Here is a 13,793-nt window from a genome sequence, read left to right as displayed (position 1 = left end):
ATCCTTTCTACTAGTGACAGGTCTGTCAAATGATGGCCGCATTGACGACGGTCGCGTGGTGGTTCAGTCAGTTTCCGTACATAGTCTCGCGAACGCCGCATCCGGAACTCGGACCGACCTGTGAATTCAGGCTTTGCCACACCTTTACCGCATCACGCCGACGCTCTGCATCGACATTGACTTCGGCGCCAGGCCATATTCCTTTTATTACTCACTTTGCATAATTATTTATTATGCACAAAATTAATTTATCATTATTATTATTATCTCCGGTTTGCACTATTTTTTGTGCATAGGTAAATGATTCGGGTTGGACAGTGTTGTCACCTCGGCGTACTGACATACCACGTCACCTTGGCTGGACGGGGGGCTTCGTCAACATCTCATTAACCCACGCCGGGGACTTCGGCGGCCTGCATTGGTCGCGCTATGTCACCTCTTCGGAGTGCCGAGTTCTTCGCTCGGCCACATCGGGCTTGGGGGCTGAGACCTTGTCCCGCACCAAGCTCGGACCGCGTCATCAATGCCGAACACATTAACCAGCTAAGTCACTTTGATGCCCAAAAACTCCCAGTTTTAAATTTTGTTCGATTCGACCAAGCATTATACCTTTTTGGCAAAAAGTGGCTTGTGAAAAACTTCCTTGTCGAAACTTTGTTTGTGACACACAAATTCAAATACCCTGTTTACTTGGGGGCTTCCTTTATGAAGCTTTTCTTCTTGCATATGATTATACTTGTACGGCATCGTTCCTTGTTCGTGTATTACGCCACAATATGCACCATATTGACTTAAGCGATTTGCAAGCTGGGTTGCCTCACTCCTGTGTTTACCCATACATTCCTAATTATTCGGCTAGGGAGTAAAGGGAGCACCTCTGCGATTGTCACGATCGGGTCATCCAAGCCGGACCTCAGACTAGGTGAAGCCGAAAGCTAGCGCTCTTATTGTTTTCAATTATGGTCGGCACACAACAGAACTCATGAGTACAAAATGTCTATTGCACAAGTCTCATAGTAATAATGAGCACCGAAGAAACGTATCGGTGGTTGTACTATTTTCTTCGAAGATGCTTCTTACACTTCGTTAGTAATATAGCATAAGTTCCCTGAGCACGCTTTGTCTATTACAGCCTTATGGCCTGATTGCCTGGTTATCGGAAACACCGTCGATATTCTCGACAGGTGGAGTACATAACACTTTTCGGCCCTTGACCGAAGAGGGAGAAGCCGACGGTCGGTTAAGACGCATATAAAGTTCGGGTGAACACAGATATGATATAAGTACTTTGGTACATACAATCATTATGCATAAAATTCTTTTACCCAAGTCACTTGGGGGCTATTAAATTTATATGAGCCGTTTTATAATAAGTGTTCTTCTTCTTAGTCGGTGTAAAGTTTTTTATTATTATTTATCACTCCTTTTTTCGACACGAGTGTGTGGTCACTAGCCAGGGAGCCTAATATCTCTCTCAAAGCCGCTAGAGTTTAGTTTGCTAAGCTGGCCTAACGAGAAGTACTCCGCCTTAGGGATAGGAGGTTGAAGCCGTAGGCTGACCCGCTTGGGGTCTTAAGATAAGATGTGTCAGGATAAAGCACGACAGAAGCACCTTTTTTTTCTAAGACCAATTTTCGATTTGGCACCGAACACTTGATCTAGTTCGGGCGTCCAGTTTTAACTGAAGTTTTCTGTTTTCCAAGCCTATGGCACTTTTAAACTATTTGTGTGTTTCCAGCATTAGTCCCGTAGTGCAACGCCGGACACCTTTAGAGATTCGGCAAAAACATTCTCGGATATTGCCATATATGCATCAGTTTCGAATTGTGTCTTCGGTCAATAGTTGGGTTGCTCGACTCCTGTGCTTGCCTCCTACGTTCCGCTTTGTTCGACTAGGTGTGCAAAGGGAGAACCACTACGATTGTGCTTCCAGCTCGCATGGTTAAGCACCTCGGTGGAGAAAGCCGAAAACTGACTGCCACAATAGGAGTAAACTAGTCAGCGATCCGATGACTATGTTAAATGACAGGCCGTTCATAACATTGGCTGAAGTGTTTATGGCTTGACCTCGGCTGTCGCCGAACACTAACCGGGGGCTCATAGCTAGCTTCCCCAGTATAAAGCTCCTATGACTAAGCAAAAGTTATAAAGCCCACATATTTAATTGCCTCGTTTCCCCTAACACAACCGCCTTCGGGCACTGAGACGTCGGCTAAGGGTTGTTTTGTTATTGTGGAAACACCCTGCGTAGTATCTACCAAGGGGTAGAAGCCGATGATGGGCCAGTTTCAACTGATAAAACGGTCTCAATGGAGTCAAAATAATGATGAAAAGTACTTGGATACATAGAATCATTACACATAATCTGTGATTTTACTCTGGATATCGATCCTTAATTCGGCCACCCGTGCCCATATTAAGGCTCGGGAGCTACTGGGCTTTGCGCTCATTATTTACAAATATTAAAGGGGCACATCGATCCCCTGATCTGGTGTTTCCACCCGACCAGTGTCTTGGGGGCTACTGCATTGCCTATTTCAATGCAGAAAATTCCAACTGCCAAGTGTTCGGCTTGACCGAACTATGGGCAAATGTGTCTTCGGATAATAGTAGTTACCATTTGGACCTATCCGGCGTCAAGCTAAATATATTATGGCAACTTTTCAAGGCCCTCTCTCAAGGGCCCGTTCGCCGATCACTATTATCTCTAATATATTGCACTGCGTTTCTATTCCTACGTGTGCTACCAAGCTAGGAGTTGATCCTCAGGCGGATTTGCGCATCGACCTGAGTCTCAGGGGCTACTAGGATCAGCGGTTTCATGTTTTCCTTTAGGTGCATCTCGGGTTTTAGACCGACACACAGCTTGAGGGCTACTAGTTATACATGTTGACAGCTAATAAATTTACGCGCATCGGAAATAAAATCCGTAAACAATCAGCCCAAGCCCGAGGTGGTGCACCACCTTGGAGGTAGTCCGGCATAAAGCTCGGATTTGAATGGCTGGCTCCATAGAGGGCATTTCCGACATTAAGCTCGGCTAAACTCCTTCAAATTTTTTGAACCAAGGTGATCTATGACACCTCGGATATAGTCCGGCGTTGGAGCTCGGATACAGTCCGGCGTTGGAGCTTAGAGACAGTCTGGCATTGGTGCTTGGCTGCAAAGGATACCTCGAATGTGGTCCGGCGTTGGGGCTCGGATGCAATAGGACACCACCTCACGGGAACAACTTCAAACCCGAGGTGTGGCATAAAAATAATAAGGCATTGATCAAGGCCGAAGAGTTAAAGGCTTCCTCGGATACCCGACGTATAAACTCGTCAGATTTAGCTCGGCAATCCTCAAGATGATGGGAAGATTTGTTGAACCAGTTTTCAAACCGACGACCGAAGATGAAGAACAGTTCAGAATAATCTAGGAGCGTCCCTAACTTGAAGAGCGGTTCAGGGGGCTACTGACGGTATCCTAGACTAGGGGGTACTCACCACGTCATCTCCCGATCTGTTAGATTGGGCCGAGGACCCACTCATGGGCCAGTTCGGACAGCTGCCGCATACAAGGAAGATTCAAGAAGACTTGGCGACCAAGACAAGGACTCCTCCCCACCGGCATATTCGGCTAGGACTCTTGTTATCCTAGGCCTCTGGTGCATTATATAAACCGAGACCAGGCTAGTTGATGGAGATAACAACAATCATAATCGTAGGCTAGCTTCTAGGGTTTTGCCTCTACGATCTCGTGGTAGATCAACTCTTGTAATACTCATATCATCAAGATCAATCAAGAAGGAAGTAGGGTATTACCTCCATCGAGAGGGCCCGGACCTGGGTAAACATTGTGTCCCCCGCCTCCTGTTACCATTGGCCTTAGACGCACAGTTCGGGACGCCCTACCTGAGATCCGCCGGTTTTGACACCGACACTCTCTCTCTCCCCTCACTGCTGGTCTGCTTGTAGTTGCTCTCTTCACACTCTCTCAACCTCTCCAGATATAAACAAGACTTCATTGGCCTCTCTCTCTCCCCTCCCTGCTGGTCAAAGAGCCGGCAGGATCCGTTCGCCGGGAAGGGAAGGAGGCTTAACGTTGTAGCCGTCGGCGAGGGAGGGAATCAATTACCGGCGCAGCTGTTCACTTTCACCCAGCGGCAGCGCGGGAGGGCCTCCGACCCCTTCTTCTTCGCCGCCGTAAATAGTGTGGGCCGAATGACCTCCGGTCGCCCACCGAACCACACCCCAAGAACCTTAAGGTATAATTTACTTATTCCACATGCATTGCTCTAGCTGCATGTGGGCTTTTTTTTGCTTCTGCACTCGAATCTAGTTGTTGGACCAAATATAAAAGTAGTGGGGAAAGTTGTATACCATGAATCAAGGATGTGGTTCAAAGAGGAAAGGAATGGGGGAAAGTAGTTGGAGAAGTTGTATAGCATGAATCTAGGACGTGGTTCAAAAAGGAAAAGGAAGGGGGAAAGTAGTGGGGAAAGTTGTATCACATGAATCTAAGACGTGGTTCAAAGAGGAAAGGAATGGGGGAAAGTAGTGGGGAAAGTTGTATACCATAAATCTATGATGTGGTTCAAAGAGGAAAGGAAGGGGGAAAGTACTAGTACATACTGGCTATCTAGCACCTACGTTGGTCGAAAAGGGAAAACAATGACAAACGCAGTACGCACATCTGTAACGAACTAATCTTTTGTTTTGGGGGACAAGGCTATAGAGTTTGAGCAGGACTACATTTGATGCGCTCACATAGGGAAAGGTGTCTAAAGATAACAAAAATGGGACCAACACAAATATGCTCCTTGGTTGTTTGTTCTTTGTTGCAACAGACTGTGCATCACCCCAGTACATTGGTAGATGCACATGGTGCTGGTGCGTCCACTATCCCGTGCAACTCTTTAGCTGTTGTTAATCTAAGGCCCTGTTTGGTTAAAAACTCCCTAGTCCCTACATGCTTGGTTCCAGGGACTAAACATGGACTAGAGGTTATTAAATGACATGCTAAAAGACCATGTTACCCCTAGTAATGAACTAATAGAGACAAGGTGCGATGCGTGGCAGGGGCAATTGTTGGAAAAAGTCTCAAAAAGACTATCCCTCTGGGTCTTCTTTGTTTAGTCCCAAATGCCCACTTTTAGTCCCTAAAAGTCCCTCCTGTTTGGTTTAGATGGGACTGACACGGAGTTTTTTTAGTCCCTCAACCAAAATTTCCCTGTAAACAAACACCCTCTAATAATGCCGCTAGAAAATTGATGCAATGCCACAGTTAAAAGCAAATTACATGTTTAACGAATTTAATTGTTAATATAACCTCTCTGTTAATATTAATCAATGCAACCATTTGAGAAATGCTGCTGTCTTCCTTTCTTTCCCATTTAGATAAGGTAGATGCTTCTTTTTGTTGGCTTCTGTGTCATCCACCGTTATTGACCACTAGTTGTTTCCTTTGCACCTCTCTGTAAATAGGGTTATCTACTTCACCTCGTTTCCATTGTGACCTTTTGTTGCACTACACAAAACACCTTTGTTTTAAGAGTGTTTTGTGCAGTTCAACCAAAATGTCACACCGACAATGTTGCTTGATTGCTTGATCTTAGTGGAACTGCACAAGAGGAGATCTTACTTCCTATCCATGTTGGCAAATTTGGATCAGATCTTATTCTTGTGAGTTGTTTGAATTCCGCGTCATGAGAGGTCAGTACTAGCCTTCTTTCACATGATTATGCAGTGTGCTTTCATATGTTGTGCAACTTGTACGGTGATGTTGCTTGATTTTTAGTGAACTGCACAAATGGAGAGAAGACTTCCAATCTGTATGTGCACCGTTATATCCCATTGAGGTAAGATAAGGATATTTCGCAACTATTGGCCTGTATTTTGCCACTTTCATTAGAAAATTAATGTCATTGTTTAGTGCTATACTTGTGCAACCTAATTGACATGCCAAATCTTAGATTGAAGGCGAAGCTTGTCTATTATTGAACCAAGTGATGAAGGGGAAGAACAAGCGGAAGAAAAACAAAAATCAACTCCCGTTGCTGTAATGAAGCACTAGAACTGTGATGACACAAGTAATGATATTGTTTTTCATCTTAATTTATTGCTATGGCTGGAACGAGCAATTGTTTTGCCACTGATTTGATGCCACTTTTAATGTAATACGTAATTATCTCTACTTGTGCAAACAGGGATCTTCTTTGAAGATACCATATATTTTAGTGGAACTGCACAAGAAGATGTTGGAAACATTAAACTAATCGAGGAGTATATAGTAAGCATGGCCACCACAATAGATAGCAACAGATGGTTCCGGAGAAGTGCTTCATCTGTATGCTTTACACAATAAGCCTCCTGACAAAGGTTGGTACTCGCCCACTGATTTCATCCATATGATTGAGCTTTCTCATCTCTATTGGTGTTGTGCTACTGTTTAGATACTGTCATGAAAAAGTGGTATTGTCCTTGAGAAGTGCTTCATCTGTGCTGTTTTAAATATTTCCTTTCCTTTTTTCGAGCAAACAGGGATGCTAGCATTTAGTTGTCCTCTTGTCTTTGCACAACAGGATCATCCTCCTCTGAAGAAGAATATGGAGTACGTGAAGTGACTAGTTCCGATTATTCCAGGATGAAGAAGCCCTATCTATCTTCTCATCACAAGGAGCAGTTGAAGGATGGTCACATTACTCCCCGCAAGACCAAACTAACTTCAGCTCAGAAGGACTGAAAAATCTCCATTTGCTTGCTGTGATGTGTGAGTACAATGTTGTTCTAGGATTCTTTCCGGTGAGTTCCATTTTTCTAAAAGTGTGCTCTACAAGGACCATGTAGGTGCATGTTTAAACTGTCAATTCATAGTACCGTTTGCTTTATACTAATCAATTTTTTTGTATTTGTGCAAACAGGGGTGCTCCGCTTGATTTCAATGGGAAATGCACAAAATGTTCATGAATACATCGAATCATTCATTTCCACCACAAGAAAGGAGGTGCCGATAAGTTCAAGGCGTTGCAACATATAAGGGTGAAATCATACAAGCTACGCGCGAATTTGGTTGATTTTGGTGGAACTGCACAAAAAGAACAGCTGGTTTATTTAGCACGAGGTGCCATGCCAATGTCCGAACAGATGGCAAACCCTGCCCATTCCACAATCGTAGGCATTTGATATTTTGGAATGGGACAACCTTGTCAAATTTTTCTCATTGATTTTAGCAAGAAGACATGCGTTTGATATTTTCGAATGGGACGCCCTTTGCTGTCAGCAGCGTCGATCCATTTTTTCTTTATTCTTTAGTTGTGAAGTAAATATTGGCTCTGACATGTGAATCGCTGAGATGCATAATCATCGTTTGTTTTGAATGTTCTCTATGAATTGTCAGGCCTGTGTGTTTGATTGCAATGTACAGGAACGCTAAAAAGTTGCTCAAACTCTTTGTACTCCTTCTGTTCCTTTTTACTTCGCACATTGTGAAAGTGCATACTTTTTTCTATAAGATTGGTCAAAGTAGAGACACTTTGACTGCAGACAAAACTTTTATGCAGACTAGAAAGGACCGGAGGGAGTACATGTGAAACTGCTGCAAACAAGGTGATCACCCTGGGAATAATGCTAGTACGTCTTGTTTTGCATGTTCATCCAATGCCAGTGATACAAGAATTCGAACTAATCGAAATAAATTCATTCATACACGGTCGGATTTCATTACATTTCATACATTCTTCAACTAAAAAGGGGTGCGCTGGAGGTATAATTAATTAACCAAAGCTACCCACCTGTGTCCGGATGTGCCGAATAGAAGCTTCAGTGACTTAACTACAGGTGCAGTTGCGTAACTGACATGTGGCCCAGATGCCTATTGGGCCCACGTGCCATTTAGCCAACTGAACCAGCAGTTAAGTAGAAGCAGCATCCTTCTCCAACATAGCTCTCCGACTCCACGTCGCCGCCAAGAAGCTAACCGGCCGTCAGTCGTCAACCTGCCTAGTTTGGCTTCAACCGGAGGGTAGCAGCAGTGGCCTTACTTGGACCCGAGCGGTGGCGACCTACCGTGTTCTACTCTTCCTAGTTTTATGAGTGGCGCGGCCTCGTTGGCAGCGGGGCAGGACCTCGGTGGAGCCGGCAATGTCCTCTGTCTTGTTGCCGGGGGTTGGCGCCCCGGTGGAGCCGGCGCTGTCCTCTGTCTCGTTGTTGGCACCGCGGGGCCTGGGCGGAGCAGGGCCTCGTCGACGCCAGAGGAGCGGGGACTCGTCGGAGTCGGCTTTATCCTGTGCCTCGTCCTTGCTCTCGACAAACAGTGCCTCGCCTGCTTCATCACCCTCTTTGTAGGCGGCCGCAGCGTCCGCCACCCGCATGCAGTACCGCCAGAGCTCGAGGCGGCCCTCGCAGGCGGAGTGATGACCCACAAGTATAGGGGATCTATTGTTGTGCTTTCGATAAGTAAGAGTGTCGAACCCAACGAGGAGCAGAAGGTAATGATAAGCGGTTTTCAGCAAGGTATTCTCTGCAAGCACTGAAATTATAGGTAACAGATGGTTTTGTGATAGGATAATTTGTAAGGAGCAACAAGTAACAAAAGTAAATAAAGTGCAGCAAGGTGACCCAATCCTTTTTGTAGCAAAGGACAAGCCTGGACAAACTCTTATATCGAGAAAAGCGCTCCCGAGGACATATGGGAATTATTGTCAAGCTAGTTTTCATCACGTTCATATGATTCGCGTTCGGTACTTTGATAACTTGATATGTGGGTGGACCGGTGCTTGGGTACTGCCCTTACTTGGACAAGCATCCCACTTATGATTAACCTCTATTGCAAGCATCCACAACTACAACAAAAGTATTAAGGTAAACCTAACCATAGCATGAAACATATGGATCCAAATCAGCCCCTTGAGAAGCAACGCATAAACTAGGGTTTAAGCTTCTGTCACTCTAGCAACCCATCATCTATGTATTACTTCCCAATGCCTTCCTCTAGGCCCAAATAATGGTGAAGTGTCATGTAGTCGACGTTCACATAACACCACTAGAGGATAGACAACATACATCTCATCAAAATATCGAACGAATACCAAATTCACATGACTACTAATAGCAAGACTTCTCCCATGTCCTCAGGAACAAACGTAACTACTCACAAAGCATATTCATGTTCATAATCAGAGGAGTATTAATATGCATAAAGGGTCTGAACATATGATCTTCCACAAAATAAACCAACTAGCATCAACTACAAGGAGTAATCAACACTACTAGCAACCTACAGGTACCAATCCCGGACTTGGAGACAAGAACTGGATACAAGAGATGATCTAGGGTTTGATAGGAGCTGGTGCTGGTGAAGCTGTTGATGGAGATTGCCCTCTCCCAATGAGAGGAGCGTCGGTGATGATGATGGAGATGATTTCCCCCTCCCGGAGGGAAGTGTCCCCGGCAGAACAGCTCTGCCGGAGCCCTAGATTGGTTCCGCCAAGGTTCTGCCTCGTGGCGGCGGAGTCTCGTCCCGAAAGCTTGCTTATGATTTTTCTTCAGACGAAAGACTTCATATAGCAGAAGATGGGCACCGGAGGTTCTGCCTCGTGGCGGAGGAGTCTCGTTCCGCTCATTATTTTTTATTATTTCCAAAAATAACTTCCGTGGAGTTTCAGAACTTTCGGAGTTGTGCAGAATAGGTCTCTAATATTTGCTCCTTTTCCAGCCCAGAATTCCAGCTGCCGACATTCTCCCTCCTTATGTAAACCTTGTAAAATAAGAGAGAATAGACATAAGTATTGTTACATAACGTGTAATAACAGCCCACAATGCGATAAATATCGATATAAAAAGCATGATGCAAAATGGACGTATCAACTCCACCAAGCTTAGACCTCGCTTGTCCTCAACCGGAAGCCGATAATGATAAATATGTCCACATGTTTAGAGGTAGAGGTGTCGATAAAATAAAATACGGACATGAGGGCATCATGATTATTCTCATAACAGCAACATATATGGATATTGTCATATGATTTCTTATGCTCAAGTAATAATCTATTCACAATGCAAAATATGAATCAGAAACATTATTGAGAACTAACAAACTACAATCTCAGTCATTGAGGCAATTGTAATTTATCATAACATCAGAAAGAGTCTATATGTCAGAGCTTTCTAGCGAATCCACATACTCAACTATCATTTAGTCCTTCATAATTGCTAACATTCACGCAATACTTGTGGTTACGGAGTTTTAATCGGACACAAAGAAATATAGGGGCTTATAGTTTCACTTCCCAACCTTTTACCTCAAGGGTAATGTAAAAAATAACAGTTCATGTTAACTTACATCCAATTAGATATATATCAGGACCTTTCCAACACATTGTGCTTGCCAAAGGACAAAATTTAAAAAGGAAAGGAGAAGATCACCATGACTCTTGCATAAAGTAGAAGATAATAATGAAAGATAGGCCCTTCGCAGAGGGAAGCAGAGGTTGCCATGCGCTTTCAAGGTTGGATGCACAAAATCTTAATGCGAAAGAACGTCACTTTATATTGCCACTTGTGATATGAACCTTTATTATGCAGTCCATCGCTTTTATTTCTTCCACATCACAAGATCGTATAAAGCTTACTTCGTCCACACCAATCAATCATACATATTTAGAGAGCAATTTTTATTGCTTGCACCGATGACAACTTACTTGAAGGATCTTACTCAATCCATAGGTAGATATGGTGGACTCTCATGGCAAAACTGGTTTAAGGGTATTTGGAAGCACAAGTAGTATCTCTACTTGGTGCAAAGAATTTGGCTAGCATGAGGGGGAAAGGCAAGCTCAACATGTTGGATGATCCATGACAATATACTTTATCTCAGAAATAAGAAAACATAACCCATTACATTGTCTTCCTTGTCCAACGTCAACTCTTTAGCATGTCATATTTTAATGAGTACTCCCAATCATAAAAGATGTCCAAGATAGTATATTTATATGTGAAACCTCTCTTTCTTTATTACTTCCTATTAATTGCAACGATGAGCAAAGCTATGTTTGCCAACTCCCAACAATTTTTAATCATCATACTCTTTCTATGTGAAGTCATTACTCTCAATAAGATAAATATGATCTCTTTATTTCTTTTTATTCTTTTCTCTTTTCTTTTATTCACTCAAGATCATGGCAAAATAATCAAGCCCTTGACTCAACACTAATCTTTATTACATAGCTCACGGACTCTATTACATAGAGAGATCATAAAGCAAAACTCAAAACTAGATCATACCAAAACTTTATTCTACTAGATCAAAATACTACTAATAGGATCGAACTAAGAAAAACGGTAAAGATAGGAGTGTGATGGTGATACGATACCGGGGCACCTCCCCCAAGCTTGGCAGTTGCCAAGGGGAGTGCCCATAACCATGCGATTATGTCTCCTTTGTTGGTGAAGAAGGTGGAGGTGATGATGGATAGTCGCACATCGAGCGTAAGAGATCCTCCAGCTTGCGGATAATGCCCTTGAGTGCAACGATATGCTCCTTCAACAAAATATTTTCATGTGTGAGATACTTGTTCTGTATATGAGCTAACTCAATCATCTTGAAAGCTTCAATCTCAGTTGGGGTAAGAAGATTGTGATCAAGTTGAAGGATGTCTTCTGCTGCCGGAGCTTGGTCCTCCGTGGCCTTCTTGATCCCTTCATCCTTGTTGATCTCCGTGGGTTCTTCCCTCTTCAGCTCTATCTTCATTAGCCACGCAAAGTTACCACCATTGTTGGAGGAGGGGGACGACATGATGCTTGGCCTTGACAACCCTGACAGAAAACAGCTCGAAACAATAACAAAGGATATTTGCGTGATACAAAGGTCAAAACCTTCGGGAGATTATATAATGAATTTTTACCAACCAAAATACGTATCGTGCCAGAAAACGGAGTCCGGAGAGCACACGAGGTGCCCACGAGTTAAGGGGGCGCGCCCAGCGAGTAGGGCGTGGCCTCCACCCTCGTGGAGGCCTCGTGTCCTTCCCAGACTGCTTCTTATTTTTCTATTTTTCTAAATATTCCAAAACGGAAAAATATTGCCATAAAAATTGTTTTGGAGTCGGTTTACTTACCGTACCACATACCTATTCCTTTTCGGAGTCTGAAACGTTCTGGAAAGTGTCTCTTATGTAATCCTCCGGGGTTACGATTTCAATAACATTGGTTTGAACATTTATAGGATTACCTAAGATATAATGTTTGATTCTTTGACCGTTCACCGCCATCGGATTTGTGCCTTCGAAGTTGTTGATTTTTATGGCACCGGAACGATAGACCTCCTCGATAACGTAATGACCTTCCCATTTAGAGAGAAGTTTTCCTGCAAAAAATCTTAAACGAGAGTTGTATAGTAATACATAATCACCTACATTAAACTCACACTTTTGTATTCTTTTGTTATGCCATCTTTTAACTTTTTCTTTAAACAACTTGGCATTTTCATAGGCTTGGGTTCTCCATTCATCAAGTGAGCTAAAGTCAAATAACCTCTTCTCACCGGCAAGTTTGAAATCATAATTGAGCTCTTTAATAGTCCAATAAGCCTTATGTTCTAATTCGAGAGGTAAGTGACATGCTTTTCCATAAACCATTTTATACGGAGACATACCCGTAGGATTTTTATATGCAGTTCTATATGCCCATAATGCATCATCAAGTTTCTTGGACCAATTATTTCTAGATCTATTAACATTCTTTTGCAAAATTAATTGAGATCTCTATTACTCAATTCTACTTGACCACTAGACTGCGGGTGATAAGGAGATGCAATTCTATGATTAACATCATATTTAGCAAGCATTTTACGAAAAGCACCATGAATAAAATGTGAACCACCATCAGTCATTAAATATCTAGGGACTTCAAACCTCGGAAAAATAGCTTCTTTAAGCATTTTAATAGAAGTGTTATGATCAGCACTACTAGTTGCAATAGCTTCTACCCACTTAGTAACGTAATCAATAGCAACTAAAATATGTGTGTAACCATTAGAGGCAGGAAAAGGTCCCATATAATCAAAGCCCCAAACATCAAATGGTTCAATAACAAGTGAATAGTTGTCACATCCCTAGTTCTGGTATGGCCTGGACTAGCTGGTCATGTGTGCATCATGTTTAAATTTCATTTAAATTTGAAATGAGGATTTGTGAAACCCTCAGAATTCATTTCTTGAAATGACCCAGATAAAAATTGCTCCGAAAAGGTCCAAGAAAATGTTCATGTTGCTCTTTGAAAATATTGGACAGAGATAAAAATCAAACCAATATTTTCAGGAGCTCATAAGTATTTATTTTGGGCATTTGGAATTAATGCAGTAATTATTTGCTTTGGATATATATTGTTATATATGTAAAATATTGTCCAAAAATTATGCTAGTAGTTGAGGAGCTCTGGAATAATACCACTAGTCCCTACAAAAATTGGCATAAGAAAATAAAATGGTTTGGTATTTTTATTAAACCAAACAAACGTCAGAAAATTAGAAAACGGAAACAAAATTGGAAAAAAGGGAGAAACTTACTTGGCGCCGTTGGCCGGCCCATTTTTGTTCTGGCCCAGCCCATCAGGGGCATAGCCGTCTTCCTCCTCTTGCCAGTAGGCAGAGGGGAAGCAATGCCCGACGTCGTGCGCACCGGCACGCAGCTACCTGCCTGGCCTTTCCAGGCCTTCTCCTCACGCCAGACGTCGCCACGCACCCCCCAAGCCTCTCTCGCTCTCTCCCGTGCCATTCCCTCTTCCCCCTCGCTCCCTCTCTCGCGGCCGAAATCG

Source organism: Triticum dicoccoides, chromosome 1B (genome assembly GCF_002162155.2).
Source record: "Triticum dicoccoides isolate Atlit2015 ecotype Zavitan chromosome 1B, WEW_v2.0, whole genome shotgun sequence".
NCBI lineage: Eukaryota > Viridiplantae > Streptophyta > Magnoliopsida > Poales > Poaceae > Triticum > Triticum dicoccoides.
Note: the sequence above shows the minus strand (reverse complement) of the source record.